The sequence below is a fragment of the Manacus candei genome, unplaced genomic scaffold (assembly GCF_025592945.1).
Source record: "Manacus candei isolate 608988 ecotype Guabito, Panama unplaced genomic scaffold, ASM2559294v1 h1tg000061l, whole genome shotgun sequence".
NCBI classification, from domain to species: domain Eukaryota; kingdom Metazoa; phylum Chordata; class Aves; order Passeriformes; family Pipridae; genus Manacus; species Manacus candei.
In genome coordinates this window covers 8,964,644-8,989,049 of record NW_026138109.1, presented here as the reverse complement: position 1 = coordinate 8,989,049, position 24,406 = coordinate 8,964,644, and the positions used below count along the sequence as shown (strand labels likewise).

Here is a 24,406-nt window from a genome sequence, read left to right as displayed (position 1 = left end):
CTCAGTGTTTCAGTGGCAGAGACAAGAAAGGAGTTCAAATCTCTTGACTTAGAATCTTGTGTTTATCCTTCACCTGCCTCAACAACAGGGAAATTATTTTTCTGATTTGGAGTGGTGGTTATAACATTTTATCTCATACAGATGCATAGCTTTGGCTTTTTTTGTCCCCCTTTCTGTTGCTTTTCAGTTAAATTAATGAGATTCATTTTGCACTGAGAAAGCAATAGAAAAACAACAGTGGCCTCTGCAGCCAAACACCCCATTAGTGTGAGGGCTGAAACATCTCCACTGGACCTACCAGGCCAGGGGGCCACGAGTGTGACTTGGAAAGGACAGATTCCTAGAGGGCTGTGCAGAGGTCTACTCGCCTGATCAATAATTCATTAGGTACAATTTGTAAATAAATGAGTGGAAAATATCCTTTCTTTTCTTCTAATCATTCCAACTAATCTGCTGATCCAGAGAACAGACAGCTTGACAGGGAATGTTATCTCACACTTCTTGTGCAGGAGGAAGAGGTCAGGCTTCTTTTTCAAGTCTCACCTCACGGACTTTGGATGGATTTTGGCCCAGAAGGTGTCGCTTGAGCCATTCATCTCCACCTTTAGCCTGATTTCCTTGACAAAGTGTTCCCCAAATCACTGTCCTGAGCATCTCACCATTTATTTTTAATATCTCAGCTCTTTACTCTTCTATAGAGGCCTGTAGAAATATCATATTCAATCCAGTGCAGCCATGGGAGAAGTGGAAAATTCAAATATGGTGAAGGAACAGCCTTTTTAGTGTAGTGGATGAGGGTGTTCTCTGCCACTAATCCACTCTATAGCCATAGTCACATCTCTTAGCTCCTCTTTCACCTTTCCCTTGCGTCATCTATTTTGACTATATTTTCTTGTACAGAACAGCTCAGCTACAACTACCAGCATGATATTGCAAATACAGTCTGCCCCATATTACCCAGGAATGTATGAATCCCTTCCTCCTCCACATATACATGTATTTCCTGCTGAAAATGTCAATATTCTGCAGAAACCCATCTGTTTTCAGACCAGTCTGGTAGGATTTCACTACTGTAGGACAAAAGACAGGTTGGATAAAGAGGAACTTTTTGGCTCTCCAGCCAACAATCTCTAGAAGGAAGGTAAAAGCAAGACTTCTGTAGCTCCATGTTGAAGAAAAATGCTCAGCTTTTGGACATTAAGGTGATAGTCCCAACTGAGACCAGAGGAGAGGAGTAGGACCTGAGTAAGATGTTCTTCCTGACATTTGTGTGGTTACTTTTTCCACAAAAGATCTATAACAGAGCACAACCCTGTTTTTTTGGCATGTGAATAATTCTGGCCTACCAGTGTTATTCCTTGCCCTACCTTACAAGGAGGGCAATGAATTAATTCCACGGTGGTAGTGTCTCTCTAACCTGACATAGAACTGTAGAATCATTTAGGTTGGAAAAGACCTTTTTAAGATCAAACTCAACCATTAACACAGCACTTCCAAGTCCACCACAAAACCATGTCCCTAAGCCCCTTATTTATCCATCACAGCTATAAACAGCAGCCTGTGACATCCTTCACCCCTTTCTAGTCCCCTATGAGAGTTGGTTTCCTCCTCCATCGTTGCAGTCAGACTAGAAGTTGAAAGGAAGTGTGAAACCTCATATCTCATCCCCTGCTACCAAACAGTAAGAATGAACAGTATACGTTCTTGTATTTAAATATCTGTGTGTATTTCCATACACATGAGCAAATGCACAGTGGCACAGACAAGGCACCATTTGCCCTTTGTATTCCCATCACCTGACCTTCTTTTTCATTCCACTGATCTAGAAACACATAATATTATTTAATTAGGAATACATTTTTATCATCAACAATAATACTAAAAATATCAACTTGCTTCTTTATTCCCTTTGTTTTCTTGGAAAAGTTAAACTGTAAATTAAGTCCGATTTAGCTTTTCTGAGAAATTTTGCCACGATGAAGATCTTGCAGTGACCTAAAGTAGCTCACTCTGGTTTGAACTCTGCAGCCCCCAGTAGAAAATGTTTAATTACCTTCATTTTGCCAAAAGCTGATCTGTTTATCCTGCAGTTCTTGGAGATCTCTTGGACTCCCTCTGGTGGCTCATCTACCACGATGTGAAAGGAAGGGAAAAGAAAAGTTGTTTACTCGGTGCTTTACATCTGGGTGCTGTTTGTGCTGCCGCTGTGGCTTGCATTAATCTCTCTTACTATTTCCTAGGGCTGTGTCATCCTCCCTCTGCCTAGTGATTTTCAGTCAAAATTCAGAAAGGGCGTGATCAGCTCAAGGTATTTTAATGCCTGGTTAGTGGAAATAACAAACCTAATCCTCAATTCCCCGTGGCATTAAAAAATAAAGAAATAAATGTCAACATGCACATGAATGCCCAGATGTTTGCATCAGCGCCTGGGGAAATCAGCTGGATAGTAAAACTGTAAGGCAGAACTCAGGTTATTCCTGCACTACACAATCTCCTACTTACTGCCATTGTCCACAGCAGGACACTCCTGTGGTTTAAAACCCAAATGAAGAGTGTTATCCATGTACTCAGAGAATCTGGGAATTTATCTTGAATAATGATACAGGCAAACATACTTTTTTTTTAAATTTTGTTTTGCTGAAAGGAACTTTCTTCATGAAAACAAAAAACACTAGTGATATTTGCAGCACAGCTGTTTTGCTTTGTTTGATACTTTCCCTTCCAAATTTTGAAGTCAGCTCTTTCTTTTTGTTGTTGTTATCTTGGTTTGATGGTTTTGTGGTTTGTTTTTTTTTTTCCTTCTGGCTAGTTTTACATGAAACTGGATGCAGTTTTCTGTCGAACTCATCCTGTGTTGTGCAGCAGCTCAGATTCTGGTGAATCTGGCTTAAATCTGCATTTAAAGTCAGTGTATTCAGAGAGATATTAAAATATTCTGGTGATACATTCTTGTTTTTAGTTCTGATAATGCCAGTTCAATCTTATCCATGGTATGAGCTTTACACAACTCAGAAACTAGGATAAGTTTTCTTGGCACAAACGCAGATGCAACAGTAAATCTGTTCAGGGTACGGGGATGGCCAAAGACTCCCTACATGAGCTCAGTGAGCTCCTAAACTGACAGGAGTAGCTTCACCTGCATCACAGCAGGGATCTTCTACTTGTAGTGCTGCCCACAGAATTCTGCAGCACAAACAAAGCCTTTTCCACTTCCCCACTCAAGCTGAGTTTCAGGAACAGGGTTTGTTTAAATGTCTAAAAGACAGATATTTACATCTGAGCTGATTATCTCCACCCCTTCTGGGGTCAGTGGAGGGAATGAATAACCTGTCTGTCCTTAAAATAATCATCTTAAATACTTGGTTCCAATGACAATCCATTGAAAATGATTTATCTGTAATGGGAAGACTATCTCAAATTCAAATATCAAATGTTTGGATGTCAGAGTATCTCAGAGGGGCCAAATGCTTATATTTAGGGAAAAAAGTGACTTTTGCTTCCCAGTTCAGGATGAAGTGGAAAGTGTAAAATATATTTTTCATTAAATCTGCTCTATATCAACAGAATTTTACATTATATGATGCCTTGTCATCTAAGAGTATGAGTTGGTAAAATCACAAGTGTTCAGGGAAAACATTGTGAAGGAGGAGACCTGCTCAGAATGAGCTTCCTTGACTGACCATTTAGCATGCCTGTGACAACACCTTAAGTGCTGAGAAAGGAAAGAGATACTCACACAATAAATGACACTTGCAGCACCTTGATTAAGTGCTATGAAAGAAGTCAGACTGGGCAGTTGATTTTATATATATGTATAATTGAGAGATATATTATTTTTTGTTCATTACAATAAGTACTTAAAGGTGTGGACTTTGCATATTGCCACCAATATACAAGTCCATTTGGCCCAAGGAATCTTTAACCTATTTTGTTACAGTAGTGTAATTTTTTTTTATATTTTTATATTTTCCTTTTCCAAAAAAACAGGAAAATAAACACTCTGCAAATAAAAGTTCACATATATTTTAAGTAGTCCCTTTTGAGATCAAAACTGTGCAAAATACTTCATGGAAGGTATTGGGAGATACAGCAATGGCTCAACAGAACTTGTCCAGAAGCTGCAACCCTGTTGTGTTCTTGCAGGGAATACTGTCTTCCTTCGTTAGAGAAGCTCCTGAAATAATTCTCCATTAATGTACTTTGGCCTGGTTTCATAAAAGTCAGTGTCATTGCACTGATTTATACATCTAATAATCATTCTATTGTCTGTGAAGAAGATGACTCCTTATGGGTCTGAAGCTCCTGAAGACAGGGAGATGACTTCAGAGGACTCATAAGCAGGCCCTTGTTAAGGTGCAGCTCATTATAAGCTGAGATGGAAATACCCAGCTCTCATTTCACATGAGCAGAAGCAGAACTGGGACAAGGATTGAGGTTCTCACCATCGATTACTGATGCTGGTCATCTGGGGCCCCTTTCTTCTAACACAGTAAATTCTACAGCAGGGTTTCTCCTCTTGTGGGGAATAACCTCACCCCAGGTCAGGGAAAGAATGCTAGAGGGAGAGTGGAGGGTCAAGCCCCACATTTGTAATCACCAGACAGAGAAATGCATTTCTGTGTAACACAGAGTGGGCCATTAAACTGCTGGAGTCAGCTGGAAGTGCTGCTTGCAGCAGTTCCTGGTCACTGGCCAGTTGGTGGATTAAGGATGGCCAGTGTGACATGCTGTTTGCCACACACAAGGCTCCTTCCCCCACAGAGGGAAAGCCAGGGAACAAATCTAGTTCCCTGTACCAAGTATCTGCATAACAATCAAACAGATCTATGGAAATGCCAAAATTGCACATGCAGATCCCTGGGAGCAGGCCTGGGGAGCGGAGGAGCAGCCACCCTCTCCGCCCTACTGTCTGCTACAAGGCAGACCTTGTCTGGTGAATTTTAAAGCATCTGCTGCCTTCAGGGAGGGAGACGTGAGAGGATTATTTTTCCCCATTTTCATTTGCTTTTAGATTTCTCTTGAAGGCACTGGAAAAGGTTTGCCTTGATACTCACTGTTGAGGCATTGTTAGAGATTTCCCCCATGGCACGTGCCAGTTGTTTTTACATACCTGTCTGTTAACACAATGCAGGGAATCTCTTTGGTGGCTCAGGCTGAATCAAGAATGAAGACCCCAGTCTTTTCCTGCATAGTTATCAGAAAACAGATGGCGGGCAAAATACTTCTACGTGCACAGAGTTCTGCTTGTTCTGCTGATTGAGGGATACAGAGGACACTTTTTCAGTCTGGGACTTACTGACTTAAACTCTGTTACCAGAGAGTCAAAATAATTATCAAAATGGTCCATTCTATCTTGAAACACAACACCTAGGACCCATAGCTTGAGGATATCAGAGATGTAAGATCACAGCACAGTCTCTGTTGAAGATGACTAAGATCATTCTTTATCAGATTTTCTTTGTGCAGTTTTGCATCCTTACTCCAACTGAGCTTAAAATGATCCCTCTCTCCCTTTCCTTTTCAGCCACCAAAAGCCTTACATCTTCCCAAGTCTAGTCAGATCTCACTGGAGTCAGTCTTTTAACAGATCTCAATTACAAATCTTTAAGAAATACCCACAAAGTGACATGGTCATGACCTTAAGCTATCTTCCATGCATTTCATTACACCTACTATCACGGAGAGAATTTTGTGGATCTCCAGATACCTTTAGGATGAGCATCAGTACTGGTTCAGGCACACAATTAATGTGGGATATTTAGAAGTATTAAATTGCATCTTTGGGGAACTGTTTATGTGTATCCCATATGTTCCCAGTCAAAGCAGACTTCACCTGCTCCAGCCAAAGTTCTTGTCCCTCTGAGTTGTATTTGAGTGCCAAGAACCACAAGCCGTCCAGCATGTCAGGTAGCTCAGATAAATGAAAACTATGAGTGGAAACTGTGTGATTCAATCCCTGAAGATGAAAGAGTCAGGACTTTCCTAAGGATCCCTGTACTCTGGTGAATTAGGGGTACAGGCTCGAGCACTGACAAGAAGGTGACTCTGCTTGAGCAGAGGAGTTGGACAAGATGACATTCAGAGTTCCCTTCCAACCTTAACTATCCTGTGATTCTGTGGCAAGGGTTTGTCCATACTATTTTGCTGTTAGCATGCCCCTTGCTATGTTTTGTGTCCATGCTTATTATCACTCTGCCATGATCCCCAGGTACAGTCTAAGGGATGACACAGATTGTTTCAGGCAAGTGGGACTCAGTCCATTCATTTCTGGGGAGAAGGTAAAAAGTTGAACTACACATGTGCAAGGATTTCGTGCTTGCAAGGTCAAAGAACAGTCCATGGCCTTGTTTAGTTTATTAACGTAGATATATGGGAGCCCAGAAAAGTAGGTCTGAAAGATTTCCACTGGCTTATTTCTTTCTAAAAGTAGGAATTCAGATTGCAAAGAGGTGCAGGCAGGGGCACAGCCTCGGGGTCAGGAGCACGAAGTCATAGAATGTGAGCCTTGGATTGCGCATGGGCTGTGTCTCCTCAAGGGGTGTAGACAAAGTACAGCTCAAGACAGACAGCCTTTACTATTTTCAAAGCTCATTTTAAGGGATCTGGGGAGAAGGAAATTGTCCTGTAACATACCTTGCAAGGGTAACAGGAGCTGGAGACCTTCTGTGTGCCTCTGCACAGAAGGGCAGAGGAGAGGTTTGTGGGGTGTTTGGACTTCTGCTCCTGAAGCACACAGCCATAACTCAGCTTCTCTCCCCTGTGCATCTCTGTCACTCTTCACATGCAGATAGAAGCCTGTTCATCCACCGTGTGCCCTTCTTTCCCTCTTTCTGGTGCAAACATATGTGCATTTACATGCTCTGCTTTTTCTGCATCCTCCTCACAGCCCCTGCCCTCTCTCCCACCCACACGCTATAAAAATCTGCCACTGATCCAGTTAGTAAAAGGTGAATTTTTCCTGCCATCTGGGTGTTCAGTGGCACAGATTCTCTTGGCCTGCCTACACACACTTGCAGGCGCGTTACGCCCTCCTCTTTCCCCTTCCTCTTTCTCTCCCCCTCCCACGAGCTGGCAGCAAAAACAAAAGGGAAATCTTCAAAACCACTATGTCAGCTGCCTGTGTCAGTGTGGGTTGAGAGGACGGATCACAGCGCACTCATCTCTCAGTAGACAAAGGGGACTGTATTTCAATAAATTTACATACTACAGAAGACTGTGTAAGAGATTGCTTTGGGGAGCTCTCTGCCGAGTTGCTTTGGGGACGCCGAGCCCTTGACTTGCTCAGGAAGGGTTTGATGCCACCTGCTCTAAAACTCTCATGTTCTCCACATCCTTTTAATTTCAATACCAGTGTCCGTTGTTTGCTTCACAGCATAGTTTTGTTTTCTCCCAGTTTGAACGAAAGGCTGTTTATTTATAGATCTGGAAATGTTGGCTCTGGGCTTGCTCTCAGGGAAGACCAGTGTTAGCTTTCCTCTGGGTAGATCCTGTACACACCTTGCCCCTGACCTGCTTGGGTCTCACTGAAAAATCAAGACCTATCTTGAGTGGATCACTCAACATCTCTGCCCTCCTTTAATTTTTTGCTTCTATTCTGATTAAATCCAGTAGAAATAGTCTAACTTAGGAGAGCAATCTGGGAAAAATATAAGGTGTCACTGAAAACAGCATTTATGTGTTCATTTCACTTTTCTTGAACATTATATATAATTTTTTCCTGTGAAAAGATAATATTGAAACACTTTTGCAACTGGCTGTTCAGTACCGATTACATCTTTTTGTTCAGAGAAGAAGAAGAAATTTTCCTTAGACATTTCTGCATTTAAGCATTTCTGAATTGCGTATTTTCACAAGACATGAGCAGTGGTTGCCTTTTTTTTCTTTTTTTCTTGGCTTCAAGAGAAGGGGCAGCTGTAGAAATAGCAAAATTGCCTGTGTTTTCTGAATCCCTGTGCACCTCATGAAACATTCCTTCCACTAGGACCTTAGCTGGACTGATCATAGGGCTAAATGCCATCCCACAACAGCACAAAACATAGGGACTGCCTTCCAGATAGTTGCAGCTGTTACTTATTGGAGGAGGTTGGTGTTGTTCCGGACTTATTGCAGTTATCACCTCCAGATGGCACGGAGAAGACCATGACTGCGCAGTCTGATGAAGTGTAACTCACCTTTAGGCTTAAGATATTCCTTTTCCATGTTCCTATGAGCTCAGACTGATGTCATGGAAAAGCCATCGTACCATACTCCTCAAGCAGAGGAGGATTATCTTCACCTAGCGACACTCTTGGAATTTAGAACTGGGAGTAGAAGGTTGGTTTAAGGAACATAAGGAGAGAGGAGCTAGTCAACATTTCGTACACCTGCTGCTGACATGAAAGAAGTGGCTTCAAACTCCCTCTTAGGCATGAGCTTTCTGTGTGAGAGGCCAATAAGCCTCCCTGTGGCTCAATACCCGGTCTAAACGATGAGGATACAGCCCACAGTGGAGCAGAGAAGCAACAGTGCATGGATGCTGATGACATATGCCATGAGAAATGGGATGGGTGCGTTGCTAAGAGTGGACAAAACAGGGGTTTTATCCAGTAGTAAAGTACCACATGAAACACACCTCCAAAAAGTAGCAGCAACCTGCTGCTTCAGTGTTTACGTGGCTCTGGAAGTGCATCATGTACCCAATCCATGGAAGGGCAAGGCCTGGAGCAAGAGGCTCTGAACCAGGTCATTTTAACACTTCCTGACAGAGGAGCATTCATTTAATGCAGAGAGAGAACAGCTGAGCAGCTGAGTTTAGAGAGAAACACCGTAATCTATTACAGGGCTTGGGCCACCATTGATCAATATGGCAAAGTCAATAATAGCTTTTGATTCCAGCATATTAGGCTGACTGTCAGATTCATGTTTATTAGAAGTTTTTACAAATAAGTCAGACTTGAAGGAAAGAGAATATGAGTCAAAACTCCAGGTGGAAGGCTGATTTTCTTTTTTCTTTTTCCCCCTCGGGGTTACTGTAGAATCATGGAATCATAGAATGATTTAGGTTGGAAGGGACCTTAAATACCATCTAATTCTAACACCCTGACATGCTGCACAGCTTTTTAAGGAGGGGAAAAAAACCTACCATTCCATACACAGAATAAAAAGCAAGTAAAATCCATTTGATTCAAGTTTTCAGTTAAGGAGAATGAAGATTATCTGAGGGTTAAATTTGTAATGACCAAAGCCTCATATCTAATTGTTTCCCCCTGAAAATTCCATCTCTGTAAATAAGTCAATGCCATTAGTGCCTCAAACTCTTCTTGAAAAGAAAGAAATAAAAGCCCAAAATACTTTAGGCATTCCACATAACATCAAAGAGAAGTTATAACTGTAACATGAATTTATTTTAAATTTCCAGAAAACATGAGGACTGTTATATAAATAAAACAATTAAAACAATACAGTATGTTTTAAAAGAAGAAATCTAGAATCCTTTTTAGATCCATCACATATGTTACTACCTCTTAGTTTTAAACCAATGAATTTAGAATATTTTGACTGAAAAAAATGTTGTGAAAACACTAAATATATAAATACTTCAGTTATTACAGATATTATACTGGCAGGGGAAAGTGGAAGAATGAAGGTAAAAATATAAAACTGCTTGAATTTAATCTCCTCTATCTTTTTTAATCAAGCATGTCCCAAAATACTTCCTGAGAGTTAAACAATACCAGTACAGAGACAGTGAATTAGAGAGAAAGGGAAATTAAAAGGTATAAGGAAAGGAAAGAAAACAGCTATAATAGAAACTAATGGGAATAGACAAGAAAAAAAGGGAGGTTTTGCCTGATGTCAGGAAATATGGAATATAGAAACAAGGCCTGAACATAGCAGTGACAAGATTGTTTTAGAGGCACACACAGGTCTGTCTTGGATAAAATTAGAACGATAGGAGGCAAATGAGATTTGTATGATTGGTAGAGAAACACACACAGCAGCACTTCGATTTTAGTTCTTATTTTTTAATCATCAACAGAGGTCAGCAAAATTAAATCTCTCCATTACAAGGAAAAGGCTCTTGAACGAACAAAGGGGTGAACAAACCTGTTGGAGAGCAAGTAAGTCTGTGCGTCAAAGTTCAGCCTTGAAGGAATATGTAAGAAGAGCTACTTTCGTCCTTATCTAAGTCTCCTCTGAGACGTTAGTGCATCCAATGCATTTTAAAATTTGATGGATTTCTGTGGTCCTTATCTTCTTTGTTCTGCTGGTGCTTTGCCCTTCTGCTTTCCTTTGATCACTGCTTAGGATCAGTTTTGTGTAACGCTACTGGGGCAGAGTGTGTTGGCCGCCTTGCTAGCCGATGACCCAGCAAGAGTGGTACAAGGACATTACATAGAGAAGAGTTTTTCAAGAGATGCTGGGTGAACAGGTTTATCATAATTTATGAACTCACAGAGAAGGGAGCTTTGAAATCTTCCTGTATCCAGCCCTTCAGCATGTAACTCACTAGGTTTATACATGTTGGTAGGCTCACGCATTTTGGTAAGATCTGACAGGCCTGGAGCTCAAATGGCATCCCAGAATAAAAATAACAGGCTCTCGCTATAGGTCAGTGGTGGTTTTAGTCAAGGACTAAAGCCTGTTTGGAGTGACATTATCAAACTGCTCTTTCGTTCTTAAGATGGAGAATGGCTTCCACCAGTACACATCAGCAATGCCTGATTTCACTGCTGGATTCTGTAACATTTTACACGCAAAACTTCTGCAAGTCTGAGAAGTGAAAACCCAGAAAGTTTCTAAACTGCTGATTTCAGACACGAGAGTACAGCCAGGGGAAAGATCACTCTGTAATTGCCATGGGTTTATACACTTTCCCCAAACATCTGTTACAGGTCACTGTCAGAAACAGGTTATTTTGTTACAGACTTTTAGTCTGACCCAGGATGACAGTTTTTACGTTCTGATTAATAGCATTAATCCAACATCACCAACAACTCCTATAAATCCTCTTACCTGTTCTTCAGCTCTTACCTACAGAACCCCAAGAATGGGAACACTACAAAGAAAATTCTCCTTTTCCTTGCAGTGGGTATCTCTAAATCCAATCCAGTCTACCAGGTTTATCATTCATTCTTCTTTAAGCCTTGCCCTTATATCTTGTCATTCCCCCCTCTGATCCAGAGCATTTTGTGAAAGGATAGGTGGTTGAAAACTAGAGTGAGGGCCAAGATGGTTGTCATTCCATCAGCAGAGGAGTACAGAGAGGTTTACATAGCATTACAGTACATTGTGTTTTCATTCCCATGTTGTCATCATGTCATCATTCAACAGAGGGTAACTTCCCCCCTTTTTTTTTCTCCAAAGAAAACAGAGACATTATTTTTCAGCCTGCCAAACACATGTACTAAAGACAGGAAAGAAAACATGTTCATAACCCCACAATGCTTGGAAGGGTATAACACACATTTTCATACTGGAATAAAACCTAAGTTTGCATCCAACGCTTATTGCTGTACCTATACCAGGATATTTTCAAGCATGTATCTTGTGGGCACAAAACTGTGTTCTGTAGCACCGGTGAGGCAAAGTAGATTAGTGCATTTTATTATCTTGTGACTGAAAAAGAAATCACACTATACATTTAATGTACATACATGAACTTGAAGCCAAATCCTTACAGAGTTAGTCTTTCAAAATGATTAACAGGACGAGGTTAGTTTCTACACTGTGCTGTAAAACGAGATCTGGTGCTTCTTTTCCTTGTTTTAGTTACAATTCTTTTCTATCTGATATTTTAGTGGAAAGAAGGAATATGAAGTTTTTGATGGTTTTCTTCCTGATGCTGATGGGTTTGATTGGTATACGTTCATATGACCTTTCTTCTTTTCTCCAAGTTCTATAGCCATCTACATGCAGAATGGCCTTTTTAGAGCATTTCTTGTGTGTTTAGTGCCACTGAGTCTCTGTTTAAGGTCCCCAACTACTAGCCTACAGGCAAGAATGAGAGAGAGAGAGAGAGAGTCCTTCTTTGTGGTAACTAACTCTTTACATAATGAGCCCTTTGCAAATTCTCCTTGCATACTTACCGACACCCCTGCAGTTACTTAAATGGGCATTATTGGTCACTAGGTCCCAAGGTCATTCAACAGAATGGGGTTGTTAAAAATAGGAAGGAGGGTTCAAGGCACAGGGTCAAGAGAGATTAATTGAAAAATCTTCCGCAGGCCTGACATCATCTGTGGAATGGCAGTGCCCAGACACCTCCAGCTGCTGTTGCGTTTCTTGCGAATGTAAATGAATGGCTTCTTTTGTGGCAGTGGGGTGGTTTCCAGGCTGGGTTGTTCATTTTCTTTATGTTCTTTGCCTTTCATTTTATTTTTTCTTTCTTCCAGTTCATCTTAAGTAGTCTTCTTCTCAGTGCCTTTTAGTCTTCCTTCCTGCCTTGTCCCCAGCTGTAACCTTTCAGCTTGTTGGACAGATGCAATTAAACATAAAGTTCTGATCAGCTTTGTGAAATCAGGATCCAGAGTAGAGGAAATGGTGTCTCTTTTACCACCCAGCTTCATGCAAGGGATGTCTTAGCAGACAGTTCACTATCACTGACACTTGAAAAAAGATTTCACAAATCAAAGTGCATTACTTCTCTTGCAGACAGAATTGCTCACATTTGGAGGTGGGTGAGTATTGCTTTTCTTCAACCTATGTAAGACATCAAAAGTGTTTGCCTAAAAGGCTCTGTAAATCTATTCCTTCTTTCGTCAGCACTCATCCCTACTCTAACCTTCTGAGCTCTACTAGATCACGGCAAAAAATGAACTCTGAAGGGAGTTCACATAGGTCACTAGAATCCCACCTTTGAGAACTAACCACAAACCCAATCATGGAAAGTTTAGATGTTTTGAGGAGGGTGTCTTCTTTGGGGTGTCACAACTGGGGATTCATGGATAAATGTGTGTAATTAATACACATCTGACCTAATTGCCTAAACTCTATAGACAGATAGTGGAGAGAAACAGGTAATTCCAGAGAATGATTCTCCTGACATCTACATTTGAATTAAATGGATCGTTCTCTAGAATTGACTATTTCTCATGGGTTGTGAAGGTGACCTAGATGACTATCTCAGATGTAAATGCCAATACTGTAGATGACTAAATCTGTACCGATGATTCTGCTCCCAGCGTTCTGATGAAGATATGCCAGTACTGAATTGCTTCTGGCTATTTATGCCTTAGAAGAGCCTGAGATCAGGACTTGCATGCCAAGAGAACGCCCCTTCCCAATGTTGTTTTTTTGGTGATGAAACAAGACAAGCAAAAGAACATGCCCATTCAACGAACGTGTCCAAATTTATGCATCTTGCCCATGGTAACCTTGAAATTTTGGTACAGAATTGGTAATAAGACTGAAGTGTCCTCAGTCGTATTCCAGTACCTTACCCTTAAAATCAACTATTTTCAGAACATGCTATTTTCAGAGTTTGAAGTTAGAATAATTTAAATTTGAGGCTTCTCACAGAGCTGGACAGATTTTATACCACGATGGCTTTAAGAAGTGTTGAATTTATTCCTTTCTCTGGTCAGAGAAGAGCTTTACCAGGGCAGAAGTCACAACTCAAATGCCAAGTTCCCATCTAATTAGGGTATGGTTCTCAATCTACCAGTCACAACTTTTATCAGTCACCTTCTCCTGCTCCGATCTGCTGTGGAGGATCACTTCTCTCTCTCTTTCTTCTTTAAAGGAAAAAATATTATTAGGCTTTGAGGGCTCAAAACTGTTGCTGCCTGCACATCGCTAAAAATAATATAAATCAGTGCCGAGGGACCACTTGTATTTTGGCTGCATGAGGAACTTTAACAGCAAAAGAAAAAGGGGAAAACTCATCAGTGCATAGATCTCAAAAACTAGGATGCTGTGTCTGCAGCCTTTCAGAAAGTTCAGAAACCCATTAAAAACTTTATTTTTTATTTTATTTCTTTTGACTTTTTCTCTCTGGTAAGTTATTCAGCCTTAACACAGTTCTCATTCACACTTTTCACCAGGCTTGTAATATAGCAAACAGGATCATCTCGAAATGATTGCTCCTCTAGAAATAGGTATGAAAAAAATTGCAGGAAGAGATGTAGGTTTTAATTCTGCTTTAGACTCTGATTTCATACTTAAAGCTTACAATCACAGGTACAGGCAGCAGTGGTACACCAGCCAAGAGTAGGTGCTGGAGGGATAAGTTGTGGTAATCATCATGTAAAGAGGAATACCAGAAAGGTAGCTTGAGGAGTGATAGAGAGGCAGAAGGAAGTCAGGCAACATCACCAGGACATGAAGAGTTAAACAGAGGTCCATTTGCTTCAGACTTGACCTCTTCAACTTTCTGCATTTTATCCATATCTGATGTGGCCTTTGAAATTCACCTGGAAGAGCTGAACAGCTCTTCCAGGCATCTTCTTTATAGACTCATTTGTAAACACACATTTAAAAATTTCACACTGTTAATGATTCCCTTGATAAGCTGCTTGCTGAGGCAGCAGAGGATATTTAATGAATTTGAAATATTCCTCTATCCACCTCCATCCTCTTCCTCAGATGAAATATTGGCATTCAGGATCAGATCTGACCCACAATTTGGATCTATTAGAGCGAACTGTTGAACCAAGTTCTCCCCCGTGACAATACCAAATGAAGCAGAGGAATTAATATGTTTAACATGAACACGTCCATCTAGCCATTAAAGCACAGAAGATATTCTCTCACACATAAGCTTGAGACGCAGAAACAGTGATAAAAGCTAAACAATCCTTGAAGGCTAGATAGCAAAAAAATGGAATGATCAAGAAAAATACTCAGGTTGTCCCAACACCCTGCCCTGTGTCTTACCTACAGGACAGGCTTACTGACTGGATTTAGAGATCAAAGCCACTCACAGAGCTTCTTAGGGCTGTCTTAACCACACTTCTTGAATATCTTTTCTCATGGCTCATCCCTCCTTCATCCTTTTTTTTATTCAAACACACAGATCGTAAATCTGTTTAAGTAATATGATAATGACCAAAGGAATGGTTATGATGTCACTAAAATGAGCTATATATAACCAACCTAGTGTATTATTGGTGGCAGACAAGACAAGAAGATGGGAGAAAAGAGAGGGAGGGAAAGTGCTTGGAGTTAAATACAGATGTTTATTAGCTTCCTGCTCAGAGTCACTACTTGAAAGGTAACGGGTCGGTTTCCTTGCAGTTCTTCTGCCCCTTCACCTTCTGTTATTGATGTATTAGAAGTTTAATTTTGATAGCAGAAGTATTCCCCCCATGCCCCCTTTGGTTTACACTAGAGATCTGCGCTGTCTGATCTGTTTCACTGACATAGCACTATGGAGATGCTGCTAAGAGATATTAAAGTCAGGTATTATCAGCTCGATGGTGTAATATTATTTTCATCTCATCCTCAATAGATTGTCCCCATAGTGACATGCTGCCAATGTGAAATGAATGAATGGACCTGGAGAGGTTCATTGCACAGCAAGCACAGGAAATGAAATAAATAAAGGGGAGAGAAATCCAATGTTAAGTAGGAACAGGGAGACAGGATTCGGGAAGGTTGCATTCACTGTTCTGCTAGAAATTGACCTGGTGATGGTACAGGGTTGGGTTTGTGTCTGGAGGACACATGGCAGGAGTTTAAATTCTTCTTGACTAATGGAAATGGTCTGGTTTCATGGATAAATTAAGGAGAGAAAAGTAATAGCCCTGCTCCTGCTGTAAACTACCACTTGAAAGATCTGAGTTTGGTTCAAGGGAAAGCCTATGAAACCCTACACACAATCCTCCAAGTACTGAAGGATTGTACCAAACACCAAATCACCAATGTTTGAAATGTGAGGTATCATTGAATGTACTAAGCTGATATGTGGGAGATAAAGGTGGGTTTATGCTGCAGTCTTTTTCATTCCTTGAACAGTTCATGTAACCTGTTTTCCCTTTTTTCCTCATTTCACTGTCATTTGGGTTTAAACCTTGGTTCCTTCCCTGATGAGACTGAAATTTCTTAATGTTTACCAGACATTTCCAAACTTTATAGGGCACTACATCCTTATACACACAGGCAGGGTCTGACCAAATGGTGGGAGGGGGGCAATTGTTGGTAAGGCACGGGCTGATCAGCTCATCTGAAGACTGGTCATGATAATTGTGTTTTCTCAACCTGTTTCACCAGAAAAATTATGTAGTACTGCCATGGAGATTCTTAAGTAGCTCTGACTTAATCTAAAACTGTAAATTTGGCTTCAAGGGGCAGGATCACAGTCTGTGTCTGTCCTTCAACTTTTGAACTCAGCTAATTTCAGATATTTTAAGAAGTGGGGGTAAAAAGATTCAAATACATTCTGTTCTAACATGAATTTTGGAAACGGGTGGAATGGTGGGTGAAAGGAACTCCCACTGCTTCCAGTGAAGAAATAGCTATTTGATGTTCTCCTGTATTAGACATCAGAGAATCCAGTCACAAGAAACCCATTGGCAAACAGTTCTCATCATTTTCATAAAGTCTGAAATTACTTGTTCCTGTTTAGGAACTAGGTTCAAATATTGAGGAAGGAGCTTCCAGCTCTATCTGTTATACTAGTAAACTGAAGTATACCACAGAAAATTAACAGCATTAACAATAAACCTTTTGCTAAGGACCAGTAGCATAGACAACTGATTTTATGGGCCTCTAGGCAGCCCCTCAAACTGGCTTTACATATGTACTTGATTGAGCTTTGTGATGGATTTAGGCTGAAGAATCTCACTTCAAAGTATTTCTAACCTTTCTTTCCTCTCTCTGTGTGCTGCTTCATCTCTCTTGGTACAATTCACACAGATCACTGGAGAGAGTTGTCCATGGTTCAGGTTGCTACACTCAGCCAGGATCAATGCAAGCCAGTCCCATTTCCCTTGTTTTTATGGTCCAGTCTGTGCATCTGCTGTCCTCAGTTGGAAACACTTGTCTATCTTCACACCCTAGACTTGTTGCTTCGACTGAAACCTGTCAGAATTAAAATGTTAAAGATGCATCTGATGAAACCTGCACCCAGCGAAACGCCAGTTGGTGCTTCATACAGGTATTAAGCTCCATCAGCCAGGCAGGGAAACCAGCAGAGGAAGGACCCACTTGCCTGATTAGGTCTTGATGAGCTACTCTACAAGCTTCAGAAAAGAAAGCCTTACTCTTGTAACTCATCTAAATTAAAGTAAACAAACAACACAGTGTTCAAGTCCACACACACTTTTGCATCTTGGTTCTGTTCAGATAATTAAGATTCATATTTTCACTTTGTCATGGCTGTATAACCAGTGAATACTGCAGACTGCTCCCTGCATCCCACGAGAAACTGATATCCACTTCCATTTGATGAGTGGAGACAAAGCAGAGACAGAAGCAAAGCTGCCTGTGCTCTATTGCATGAAGATGATGTCCTGAGTCACAAACATTTGTGCTTGTAAAAGGACTAGTTAGATGTAAAATTTTCTTTAGTCTTATAGCAACATCCTTCAGTTGCTTTCAAATTAAGTGTGTTTAAAAAGTAAAATGAGTGGAGTCTCAAAATAGCTAGAGGATCTCTTAGCAGTCCCATAGAGGTGTTTATTCCTTTCCATCTATTTCCACAGCAGGTCAGTTTTGTTTCCAAGATCCTAGATTTGACTGCAATGAAAGTATTCTACTCAATGACAGATTTTTTGAGTATTCAACATGTTTTAACAGTTGTTTAGAGTAATATTAAGATCTCTCATATTTATTGACCCCTAGGGGAAGGGTGGATGAGGTAAATTCACCCACATGAGAGAGATTGAGTGCTGACCAGTGGCTCACTGTATTTGTCTATGTGACAGGAAAGCCTTTGCCTGCTCTTTTCTTCATTTGCTGAAGAACAATTTGAATCTGTGACCTCAGTCTTCCTAAATGAGTCCCCCAATGATGGAATTTTCATGCCTGCACCCATTTTCCCTACAAATGCTTCATTATTTATACAAGATAAAACTCTTTGAACTGTAAGGACTGACAGGTTAAGGTATACAGGATATTAAAGCCTCGGGCAAAAGTTTCTGTTTTGTCTGTTATCTAGGCTTGAACCCAGGGATCTCACAAGTACCTTAACCATCTGTCTGTTCAAGGTCTCTCTGCCCGCCATCCATTTATTCTGGAATGAATAAAAGCAAACTAGACATCAGACACCAAATATAAAAATCCCAGGGGATATAAAAGTAAAACAATACCTGACTGATTTTAACCATTTGTGTTTTTCTTATCTATGTTATTCAGGGGGGTCGAAGGAGGACCTATTTGCTTTTTAATTGATCTTATTGACAGAAAATTAAAACTGTTGTCGAATTCTGTAACAAATCCTTTAAAATGCATGTACATATTTTACCTTTCAGAATACACACAAGGTTTAATAATTTATATCTATAGAATTGGTTTTATTTGTGGCAAACTCTTCAAACTTTAAAGGACTTTTTCTTAAATCAAATAGTTGAAACTCTGTTAAATTTTATAAATATTTTCCATAAGGTTAAAGGACAGGGTAGACTTGCCAAAGGGAGCTATTTTTGTTCTCCTAGAGATGGTCCAAAATAAGAAGGACTAGAATAAGACTCTGTCACTGTTCATTTTTGTTGCCTGCTGCATTATTGATGCAGGGATGGAGAAGAGTAAGAAGTGGTGAGTTAAACAGGGATGTATCAGTTGGTCCTGATCTCTTACAGCCTGTCTTTCTGTCTAGGACTTTCAGCGTCAGTCACACACTTTCAAAGAGTTTTAGAGCTCTATTCAAGGACAACTTACCACTGGATAATTAAAAAAAAAATACCACCACTATTCAGCACTTTTAGTAGACTTCTGGAGTCACAGTAGTTCTAGGAAGTCATTGGATAAATTGAATTATGTTTCATCTTGCAGACGAAGCAAATACATACTTTCATGCTGACAAAACCAGTGACAATTGGTGATCTGCTGGTGCCCAAAGTACCACCTCTATCTCCAGAGTGAGAAATCTTCTAGGGCTTGGGAACCTCAGAGGAGGTAACGATTGCAAACACTTTGACCTTCATCCCAGTAAGGTGAGATGTCCAGATAACTGGCTTGGGAAAACTGAAGATCATTACTTGGGTCTGTAGAGAAACAGAGGAGAGTCCCACACTTCACAGGGGAGTCCCACACTTCACAGGGCATGAGGAATTGAAATTCAGTGCATCTTTGAAAGAAAGCATCCATAGAAAAAAAAAAAAAAAAAAAACCAGAAAAGAAAGAAAGCAAAACAGAAACCCCTCAACAGTCACTTCTCCAAAAAGACTTTCTTGACAAGGTGAGTTGGATGTTGGTAAAGCTGGATGAGGGTGGTTTGAAGAAGAGTCTGCTGCCAGTTGTTGATCGTCTGATGGAGCTGATGGGAACATTGGCTGAGCCTCTGCCCTCGTTGTGTTCATTAGCATTCACACCATTCACTGGCCACCCCCTTGCACCAAAGACATTTTCTGAGCTTGCTAATTTTCATGAAAGCAAGTGGGGTCACTTTCCACCTTTTTTCCTCATCTCGACAAGGCTTGTCCCCTAGAGAGCTGAGAAGAAAGGCGCTTTCTTGTTGTCATCTGTGCAATTATCAGCTTTGAACACGATGGCAATTTGTTGTTGTTGTTGATTTCCTTTGTTATGCAAATGTACCAACTCATTCTCTGAGTGCTTTTTTCCCCCACACAGCATAAAAAGGAATATTACACATTTAATTTCATGTTATCATTTGTTTCCCTCTGAGATTTCCTCCAGCCATTTTTTTGTCTTCTTCAGAAGGCTAGTGGGAGCTAAGCAGTGGCATTTTGAATTCTGACTTTGTCACTTCTATTTACTTTTTATCATAAAGGGGTATTGTCAATAGGTCTTATGTGGCTCCTATAAAACCCATTTAGGAATTTAAATCTCCACTAAAACACAGAATTTATGCTTCCTTTTATGATTTATGAGTAGAAGACTAAATTCTGCTTTTAATAGTCTTCCCATTTATATTCAAAGCAATCAGCTTACATGCTGCACGAGCCTTAAAGTTGTTAGTGCACAACTAAAGAGAATAAAAGCAGGAGGATGTAGAGAGAGGCCTAAGCCAGGAAGTTCAGAATGGAATTCAAATGAGGACTTCTCCAGGGCTTTAAGATGCTGTAACTCTCTGACTCTTATTATGGTTCAACTCCTCTATGCATCCTGTATATCACCCTTTGGGAAGAAAAGCAATATCTGAAATCAAGAAGAAGGAATCTTTTTTTTTCTTTCTTTTTTTTTTTTTTTTTTTTTTGATCACATAACCAAACCTCAACTGATTCACTCACAAGTCTAAATCACTCAAAAAGCTGCACGCTTCTCTGACTCAACTGTTCGAAACTTACCGGTCTGTACAGCTAAGGTGGAAAGTAGTCAAAACCAGACTTTTTTATGACATCTGTTCCTATTCATTTTCAGACAAATTTAGTAGTTTTAGTATTTACTTTTTTTTTTAAATCAAAGTGAGTAATAACACTGGCAATACTTGGCTGTAATAATGCTTAGGATAAATGAAATAGACTGACTAGTACTTAGGTGTTTTCAGGTTTTTTGATTCATTTAATTGCTTTCCTCTGAATTTTGAGAAAGAGTAAGTGGAACAGGACAAAACTCTTACCTCGTCTGGCCAATTACTGGTAATTTGTACCTATCAATAACTGCAGATTCATATCTCTTGATTTACGTATTTGGAAGGCTATTTGTTGGATGTCAGTTTAATTTGTCTTCTTTTTGATCTCACTGGAATAAATCTAAAAGTCTTCAAATAAATGAATGACTCTGGAGTAACACTATCCTAACAAAAATTATATTGTGTCTAAGACATGCCTAAAATATCCCATATCTCTTAAGGGTTAGAGTATTAACCTAAATTTTTCCAACATCCTGACATCCTTTGCTCTGATGTTATCATCATTGCATGCAGAGCAATCTCACAGACTGTACATCAAAAATGGGGCCCAGAAGTTATCTATTTATTACAGAATACCTTTTGCTGATGAACTCTGTTGCAAATGATTTTATGCCCGGTGGGTTTTAAAGGAGTTCTCACAGATCATTATTGAGGTTCTGAGGAATGAATATGAGAGAGAATGCATCAAAACGTGGCCAGCTGAAAAATATCTCCTACTATAAGTATTAGTATGTCTATTGATGAGCATTGTAGTGTGTATAGAAAGCTTTGTCTTTACTATAGATTTAGCAACATGCTATGCTGGAGCTGAAATAGGTTTCTTGATGAAACTGCGGTGAATTCAGTCAGCATACATAACAGCCTGGTCTGTCTCCCAGTCTGAAGTATGCAAAGCAGAAGCATGCAGCAAGATAGTTCCCTAAGTTCCTTTTAAACTCTCTGCGTTTCAGGCCCTTCCAAGAAAACAGTCAAAACCTACATATGGAACACCATGTGGGTAGCCAGGTTCCCTTGTGCTACTTACCAGTAATTGCACCATCCTGTTTGAGTTTTACTCTTAAGAGTGAGCAACAAAGCCTATGGTGAAACTAATGTATTATTTCATTCACAGCCTTTTATGTGTTTGTTTAAGGTGGGTTTGGGGTTTTTGTTTGTTTGTTTGGGATTTTTTTCTTGTGTTTGGGTTTTGGGTTTTTGGGTTTTTTTATTGTCTTCCTGGGAAGATATGATAGAATTCAGAGTGCTACCTAGCTACATATATTTTTCCATACAGAACTTCTAGTGCTGTGAATGTGGACCACAAGAGGCTTGGAGGTATTCTCCTTCCTTAGGCATAGCAATGGTTTGTGTGTGTCAGATGAACCAGACTTGGGAGAAACAAATGCAAGACATGGAGTGAGCACAGTGGCCAGTCTAAATCCTTCAGGGCAGCCCATAACGAAGTTACCTCATAAAAAGAAGGGTATAATGGAGAGTGCCCGTACAGTTTGGCTAGCACAAGCTCAGAGCACTTCTTGTTTCCACTGATTCCAACTGTGTACAGGCTTCCACTTCAGGGATGGGTGTCTTGGGCCACTCAGCCTTTCGTTAGCAGTGACAGATGGCAGAAACTGTCCACTTTCTGGATTTATAAGGGAAGTAGAATTACTACATACATACAAAAGGGCTATATCTGTAATTCTGCTGTTTGCTGAATGTCTTTCACTGGGATTATGCCAAGGATGACTTTCATCTAAGTGCAAAACTTTAATAGATCCTAACTTACTGCGTCCATTGCTCTGCAGAGCTAATTCAGGCCCTTCTCCATACCTGCAGTGGAACAAGGATGGGGCTTACTAATTCCAGGACTCACAAAGCGGTAGATGAGGTCAGAATTTTACCCATTTCTCATTCCCAGTCATGTACTGGGTACCAAAAATAGGTCATAACTGTTACCATCAATTTAGAAAGAAGATTTTTCTAACAGGGTAGCCAGGACTTACTTCCCCGGTGAATCTCTGCTTTGGATCTATATGCTCACTCTTCCAATTATGAGTGATATGATAAAATGTCTTCACAAAGGACAACCTATTTCCATAGCATCAGTCAGTATCATTTAAACTCCAGTGCCCTTGCTGACTAGGTTTATAAAAATGACAGCTACAGGTCATCCCAAACTCTTGGATCAGAAGAAGCAGCTGACTCTGTGAATGGCCATTTTTTTCTTATATTATGCTCAGAGGGATAAACAAAGCCCCTTTTGAAATATTCATACCACTGGCCCACCTGGGGTATAAAATATCCAGAAGGTAAATAATGAGCTAAGGTTTCACAAAATATATCCTCAGCCAGAATGGATCACACTAGTTTCTTACAAAGTCCCAGAAAAATAACTTCCTTAAACTTATTCCTGCTTTGGATAACAATGTGTTTTCAGGAGCAGGGGAAGTGGCTCAGTGTCCCAGGAGATTGTAAATCTTTGACCCTGGAGATATCATATTTTAATGAAATACAGCGATGAAATATTTTCCATATAGACCTCAGTTAGTACTCACACAGATTGGAGCTGGCCCAGTGCAAATCATCTCTAGGCTGTGTTGAGTTGCTTTAGCATGTTGCTGACCTTGGCTTGTATCCCCTAATTTTCACTATAGCTATTTAGCTTGGAGTAAACTCTTGACCAACCATTGTTTACATTACTTTATTTTTCAGGATTGGCATGTGCAGGGCCTGACATAGAATAGGTCATGGAAATTGTCTACCATCAGCATAGCACATATACATAAGGAAAATGAGAAATGCCCATGGAATCAAACCAATTGTTCATCAGTCCCAGTGTTCAGTCTTCAGCAGAAGCAGTAAGAGATCCTACTCAAGGAGAGCGAGCAAAACAAGTCACTGTCTGCAAACTATTCCTTTTGTGCTCCCACACCTCATCCTGTTGGTCTCTGTTTTACAGACTACTGTCTGTGAGCAACTAGTCCCTCTATAAACCAGCTGATATTGTCCTTCCACACAATCTCCTGCAGTAGCAAATTCCAGAGGTTCGCAACTTACTGCATAAAGAAGATTTTCTTTTTGGCAGTTTTAAACAAATCTACTGCTACTGTCATTTTTCCTCATTTCTTTTATTGCATGGCCTGTTGAAATACATTTCCACGTTCAACTCATCCAGTGCTTTCACCTTTTGTAAATCTCTGCGATATTGCACCTCGGATTCCTGAATTGTCCCAGTCCTTCAATTTCCCCTCAGGAGGCAGCCACTGTATGACCCTGATCATTGTACTTGCCCTTCATTGTACCTTCCTTAACTTCAGTATGTCTGTCTTGCGATGTGGAAGGCAGAAAAACACACAGTTTTCAAGATGTGGGTGCACCCTACCTTTAGAGAGAGGCAAAATTATGTATCCTGTCTCATTATTGGTACCTTCATGATGGTGCCCAGTATCTCAATGGCTTTTTTCAGCTGACACTGCTCATTGAGTCAAATGTTTCAAACACCTGTCCACATGAAGCCAAGATTTCTTACCTGAACTATAACTGCCAGTTTCGTGTTCAGCATTGTGAACCATCAGTGATTGTTTGGGGTTTTTTCACTTGCATTGCTCTAGGTTTATCCACATTGGAGCTTATTTGTCAACCATGTGTACACTTTTATGCAGCTCCTAGTCAACACAAAAGTGATTACCATATCTACAAAGTTGGATATTCCTCTGCTTATTTTTTTACCAGACCATGGACAAAGACATTGAATAAAATTGCTTCCAGGACCAATCCCTATTGATTTGTCTCTTGAAAAGTCTCTTCCCTTTAATATTCCTTGCCTTTCATCCATGTGTTTACAGTCACCCTGCTAGAAATTCAGCAGGTTATTGAGGTGGGGTTTCCCTTCACAGGATCCATGCTGCCCAACAGAAAATATAATTCATGTACTGTATGATTTTATTGTTTATTATAGACTCTGTCATCTTTCAA

At 40.2% G+C, this 24,406-nt stretch overlaps 1 protein-coding gene and 1 long non-coding RNA gene across 15 annotated transcripts in view; one reads left to right on the top strand and one right to left on the bottom strand.

Annotated features, from left to right (window-relative positions):
• Positions 1-24,406, top strand: part of CELF4 (CUGBP Elav-like family member 4) — a 700,852-nt gene that overhangs the window by 205,898 nt on the left and 470,548 nt on the right. The gene's annotated exons all lie outside the window — the stretch shown is intronic.
• Positions 2,054-8,662, bottom strand: LOC127478629 (uncharacterized). The gene is made up of 3 exons (XR_007907285.1): positions 8,172-8,662; positions 5,111-5,184; positions 2,054-2,127 (listed from the first exon to the last, which is right to left on the bottom strand). It is a non-coding gene; the product is annotated as an uncharacterized LOC127478629 (long non-coding RNA).